Source organism: Camelus ferus, chromosome 1 (assembly GCF_009834535.1).
Source record: "Camelus ferus isolate YT-003-E chromosome 1, BCGSAC_Cfer_1.0, whole genome shotgun sequence".
NCBI classification, from domain to species: domain Eukaryota; kingdom Metazoa; phylum Chordata; class Mammalia; order Artiodactyla; family Camelidae; genus Camelus; species Camelus ferus.
Window position 1 is genome coordinate 110228352 of NC_045696.1, and position 6000 is coordinate 110234351.

Genomic DNA, 6000 nt, shown 5'->3' on the forward strand with positions numbered 1-6000 from the left:
GTAAAGGGTCACAGGACAGACATCAAGAGATTTTCAAACAGAAGTTCTTCAAAACGTAGTGATCTCCACCAAAGTTATGTCTCACACGTCCAAAATGTGACTTGAGCACAAATTAACTTCTGTGTATCTCATGGCAAAAACAACAGTTTTTATATTCAATATATATGCACCAAGTCACTCCTATTTGGGAACAATTAGAAAAAGAGAGAACTTGGGGTTGCAAATAAAAAAGGGAAAGAAAATAATTACCTGAGGAGGAGCAGTGATCTCTGTGATCATCCCTGGGGACAAATAAAGGAACCTCAAGATTTTTTATCCCTGACACTTAAATTATATTGCATCTCTGAGATCGTGGTGAGTCCTAGGAGCTAATAGCAGAAAGTGAAATGTAGGGCCTCAGCAGTGAAAGACAAGAGTCCAAACTCCAAGTCCTAAGTCAGAAAGGCATTGACTAACCTGGAAATCAAATCAGACTGGGGAAGAAAGAAGCCTCTTAGTACGCAAGGCTCCAAGAAAGCAACATAAATTTCAAAGTGTTCTGGTGAAATTAGGAAGGAGTACTTATCGAGCAAAGAATGGTAAATGGAAATCAATACTTGCATATACATCATTAAGATGGATAAAATGCTATTATTAGCATCTTCATTTGTTGAGCATGTTCAAGCATTTTAATCAAGGTAAAATGTTCTAAGAACTTCTATAGGTTTACTTCTATACTCCACCCCCAACTGTCTCCACCATAGTGTGTTTAACACCTCAAAAATTCTCCCACCCAGGCAATTTCCCAGAATCTATTCTAGACTGTAGAATTTTTAACCTATTTTTGTGCCATGAACTGCCCCCTCCCCTACTTGGCAGTCTACTGAAGTCTAAGGAGCTCCTTAGAATAATCTGTTAGGTGCACAGAGAAAATATATAAGATTAGAAAGGAAGCCAATATATGGAAATACTCCTCTAGCCACATAGCCCTCAAAAGAGTCCATGGACCCAATTTAAGAACATCTGGTTGGGGAATGACTCTTGTAGGGTGCTAAAATATTTTTCTCATAGGAAAGTTTATGTAGAAAAGTTTTAAAAAACCCAAGGATGCCCAGTAAAAAATCTTGCTCAGGAACAGTCAGTGAAGAAAAGAATGAGTTGCAAAGGGAAGCCTGACCTTGAATTTCTGCCCAAACTCAACACTATTCATGCTGTGGCTTTAAAATCCTACATTAAGGAATTACTCAGAATTTTCTTGGCTCCAGCCTTGTAGACACAGCATATTCTGCGTACTGATGGCAGGTGAAGAAGCGCAGCATTGGAGAAGGCAAGATTGAGATGAGCCTGAGGCTGGGTCCGAGTTCTCTAACTCATTCTCTGTCACTAAGCAGCTGTGTTAGCTCCATCAAGTCACTCAGCTCTGAGCTGAAACTCCCTGTCTACAAAACGAGAAGGTTGAATGAAACCATCTCAAGGGTTTCTTCCAACTCTAAATGATTACAGTTCTAAGACAATGCACAATCATTTCTCTGAGAAGAAATCAGTGAGATTTCTTCTTGCCCTAGATTCACAGCATGAAAATACCTTCTAGATGAGAATTTTTCAGATCTGTCAAAAATCTCTAATGAAAATCAGCTGACCACAGAATTGTAGGCTTGGAAGGGATTTTTTAAGAGGCAAACACCACATCTCACCAATCCCAGTGACCGGGTGAGAAAACTGAGGTTCAAAAAGGCAAAGAAATTTATCTGAGGACACAAAATGAGACAATGTTAGTGGACTGTCATGATCTCTGCCACCTAGGACCAGCAGGATTTTAGGATTCGACATTTGTAGGGAAAACTAGCTCATCAGTTCACTTGAAGAAAGACAAAAATAAACCTCAAATAAGCTGAGTTGCAGGACGGGAACGGCAGGAGGAAGCAGGTGACTGGGGTAATGACTCCCAGCAGCAGTGCTCTCTGCCTCGGGCAGGGTCAAAGACTGTATACACTGCACCCTCACTGGCAAGTGCACCACCTCCCTCAAATACCATGGCTACAAAATCCACCTCAAAGAACAGTCAGTTACAAAAAATAGAAAAACAGATATTTCAAAAGAGGGGAATGGATGAACGAACTCTGGCTAGTAAGGTCAATAAAACCAAAGTTCAAGATTTGGATTGTTGTTACAATCTCAAAAGGACAGAATTAGCTGAGACAATCTTAAAACACATGTTAGGAATTTTTAAGTTTTAGAAGAAACTGATTCAGAAACAACTTTGACCTTGTGTGGACAGCCCTGAGATACAGTAACTACTTAATGAGCATTACTTTTACTAATACCCTCACCACTATCTTCAAAGCATGTAATTACTGAATACTGGTCAGGTTTGAAGGTCACATGTACTTCCACAGTCCCATTCATGTTTGTAGACTAGTTTTATTAGCAAAGAGATAGAAACTATGAAGTTGTCAGTAATTTTGACTGAATTGATTTCAGCCTCACATTCAATTAACCATCATGTATGCCAAGTGCTTTCAAAACTGTGGTATGATGCTTAATTGTCAGCTTTCCCTTGTCTTTTCCCACACACAACCAGCAAAGTAATCACATTCATGCCTCAACACACATTTCTCCTACCTTATATAAACATCTCGGCTTTCAGAACTTTAAAAAAAATTTTTTAAAGATTATCTTTGGGAACTGACACAGTCTTTCAAAATCTTCTAGACTAGAGGCTACACACCACTGGTTTGCCAGCCCTGTATTTCATCTTCTCCAGGAATTCCCAGAGACAGGAGTGCCATCTACTGGCAGGGAGGGCACAACTTGTTTTCTGGAAGCCTGTGGGTGACGTGCCAAGGACCTGAAAGAATGGCAGTCTAGATTGGTGTCTTTGTGAGCCTTTCTTTTCTAGAGCACATTACAAGCATAAATGATGCTAACCACCTAAGACACGGAACTTCACAGGGACCCCCTGATGGAGGGCAGGTTTTCGAGAAGCCACAGAAAGCCCAGCCAAGCTAGCCAATTGTGAGGTCACTCTGCCTGGAAATGCTTCCTCAAGGCTCCAAAGGCAAGCAGCTGAATTAAACACTTCGAGCTCTCCTTTCCCCCAGCGCTTCTGTATCAGATGATCTCACCCGTCCCCAACCTGTGGCAAATGTTATCCCCCTCCATCTTACAGCAAGCGACCGAGGGCAGGTGCTCAGAGCCCTCGCAACGTGAAGGCTCTTAGATTTACACAATGTGACATAGATCCTGCTCAAAGGACCCTACTGCTTAGGCATGCAGGTCGGACTCTAATCTCTCTCATTCACTCTCTGTCCTCCCTGTCCCTGACCCAGGGGACAGAAAAAGCAGAAAGGAAATGATTTTGTTGTTGCTTTGAAAGCCAACACTAGTGGGTTTTTATTGAATCAGAGAATAAAACCTTGTCCCGTAGGTCACCAAGGTATGTTGCTTCCCTCAAAATGAACTAAGGCTGCCAATCTTCCCGTCTTCCCTAGTGTACACTAAGTGTTTCTCAACCTTTTCAAAACCCCTGCCGCCCTTCCACAGGCTCAACATAAACACTGCTTGCCCTTTGTGTAGTTTATATAACAAAAGTGACATTTTTCTCTCTTGACACAAAAGCATGTACCTTTTCAAACTATACCACCTACTCCAGCCTTAGAATTCCTTCCTCCACTGCATACCAGCTCAAAAACAAAACACAGACAAATCGTAAAAGTCTTCCCACTAATTTGCTTTATGTCCCAACCAGGTGACAGATTTCACTTTACGAGGGTCGTCTGTTATATTCCCAACAAGCTCTGCAGCACGTCCTCTGTCACTTTCATTCATCCCAGAAAACCACCAGAAGTTGATTTGCTGCAGCTGATAAGTGTTAATTCTGATTCCCCCTAACAAATCTAAGTGTTCCGTCTTCAATTTGCTTTAATTTACCAAGTAAATTGATTTCTTAGCAAGTGCAGGCTTTTCACAGGCAAGGGGTGTGTCTTGGATGTTTGCAAAAGTCCTAAAGAAACAAAACTTTGTGTGGGGAAGGTAAGCGTAATAAAAGGCCTTTGAAGCAGTGTCAGGATGTCTCTGAGGAATCAGTAAGAAAGATTCTCGTCCATCTCCTACCAGAATGAGTTCTAAATGGATGACAGTGAAACTCCAGAATACAGCAAAATCCTCCTAATGACAGTTAGTTGAACCATTTCTTACCGAGGAGACTGCTGGGTATATTCAACAAATTAACCAGTGGAAAACTGAAGGGACTTTTTATATTTCATTATAAGACGTACAGTATGCCCTTGCTATTGCAGGTCTGGGGAAATGGAGAGGGAAAGAGAGGCAGGCGATGCCTTCCTTTTTAAAGTATGACTTAAAGGAGACATTCCCCGTCCCCGTTCCCTCGCCCCGCCCCCACGCTGCTTTTGGCATCCAAGGGATCTTCTTTAAACACGCACTTTTCAAAGAATTAAGATCTAAATGGGTGTAATTTAGACTTTGTCTTCCCTCCTCCCTACAGCCTATTTACATGCTGAAAATATGTCATTACTTGCTTAGGCAGCCAGAAAAACCTAAGTTTACAGAGATAATCCCCTATCCCCCCTCCAAAAAAAAAGATTTTCTCGAAGGAGAATCTCAGTGTGATGGTCTGGTCTGCAGTTCACTGCAGGCATCTCCCTCCTCACAATTAGCAGTCATCAGTTTCGCTGCATCTGTAATTTCTCATTGTAGCTTCTCATTTAGACCTCTTATACCAGTACCCAACTGCTTTAAGGAAAACATTTCTTTTTTTATTTTCCTCCTCTGAACGAATCTCAGGATTTCTTCGGCAGGCTGAAAGCGTTCAATTTCGGTGCAACTCTGGGGTGAGAGCTGGCGTGCAGGTCCGGAGAAGCCTTCCAGCGGCGCACCTGGGCTCGGCCCACCGGTCCTGCCCCCACCCCCGCCCTCACAGCTGCGCTAAGAATTCGGCTTCGCTCGCAGCCGCCAGATTAGTTCGAGTCCCGCGGCTTGGCCAAAGTGACACTACATTTTTTTTCCCTTCGTTCTCACCTGTGACAGGTCCCACTGCATTAAAGCCATCTTCTCCCGGGCCCTACCCCAGGTCTGGCGCCCGAGACGCCCCCGCCCCACCACCCTTCACCTTTTACCTGGGGAGGGGGCCCAATACCAGCATCCCTCCGGGCGGGGAACAAAGGCGGAGGCGAGGCTGCCAGGTGGGCAACTCCCCTCGGGTGCACCCGTCACCGCGGTGAGAAGGATGGTGAGGTGCATTAGAGGGTAGAAAAAGGGAAACCGAGGCACCGAGGAGGATGGCTGAGCCCGGGTCTGCATCCTCCCTGAAGCGAGGCTCCCGGGGCTTACAGACTCCAGCCCTCCCCCAGCCCCGTTCCCCGCACCCGGCCGCAGAAGGGCAGGGGGGCCTTCCCGCCGCGGTGCTTACCTCGGGAGAAGCGCTCCGGCTCCCTCCGACGGCTCTGGAGAAAGCCCCGCCGCTCGCGCACGCGCACTCGCGTTCTCGCGCCTTCGCGCCCCCGCGCGCGCCCCTCCGACCGGGCTTCGGCCCGCCCCGGGCCTGTCCGTCAGCGTCCGCGAGAGCCAATCCAGTAGCACGGGAGGACGAGCGCCGGTCACGTGGTTGGGCCAGCCAATCACCAAATTGCCCTCGGCAGCGCCGGCTCCGATGTCCCTGGGGGTTCGGTTGCTACCGAGTAGAGCCGGTGCGAGACAGGCACAAAGGGCTGAGTTTCTGTTTGGGGGGCTGATTGATCAATTACTAGATCAAATGATATCTCACATTCTTAATATGAATAGGCATGACCTGAGCATCTTGTTAAAGAATGGATTCTGATCCACAGTCTGAGATGAGTACCTGATATTCCGCCTTTCTGAAAAGCTCCAGGTGGTAATGATGATGCTCCTGGTCTGAGGACCACGCTTTAAGTAGCAAGATTTTAAAGGCACCTGTCAGAAAGTGATGGTAATAACCCCCATTCCATGTTAATCTGAAAGTTTCGCAGCCTTTTCTTTCCTCCA

The 6000-nt window shown here is 45.5% G+C and overlaps 1 protein-coding gene across 1 annotated transcript in view; it reads right to left on the bottom strand.

The window, feature by feature from the left end:
• Positions 1 to 5529, bottom strand: part of TMEM108 (transmembrane protein 108) — a 291098-nt gene extending 285569 nt beyond the window's left edge. Inside the window, 1 exon segment of the mRNA XM_032488230.1 lies at positions 5408 to 5529. The gene's annotated coding sequence lies outside the window, so the exon portion shown is untranslated.
• Positions 5530 to 6000: the final 471 nt, after the last annotated feature.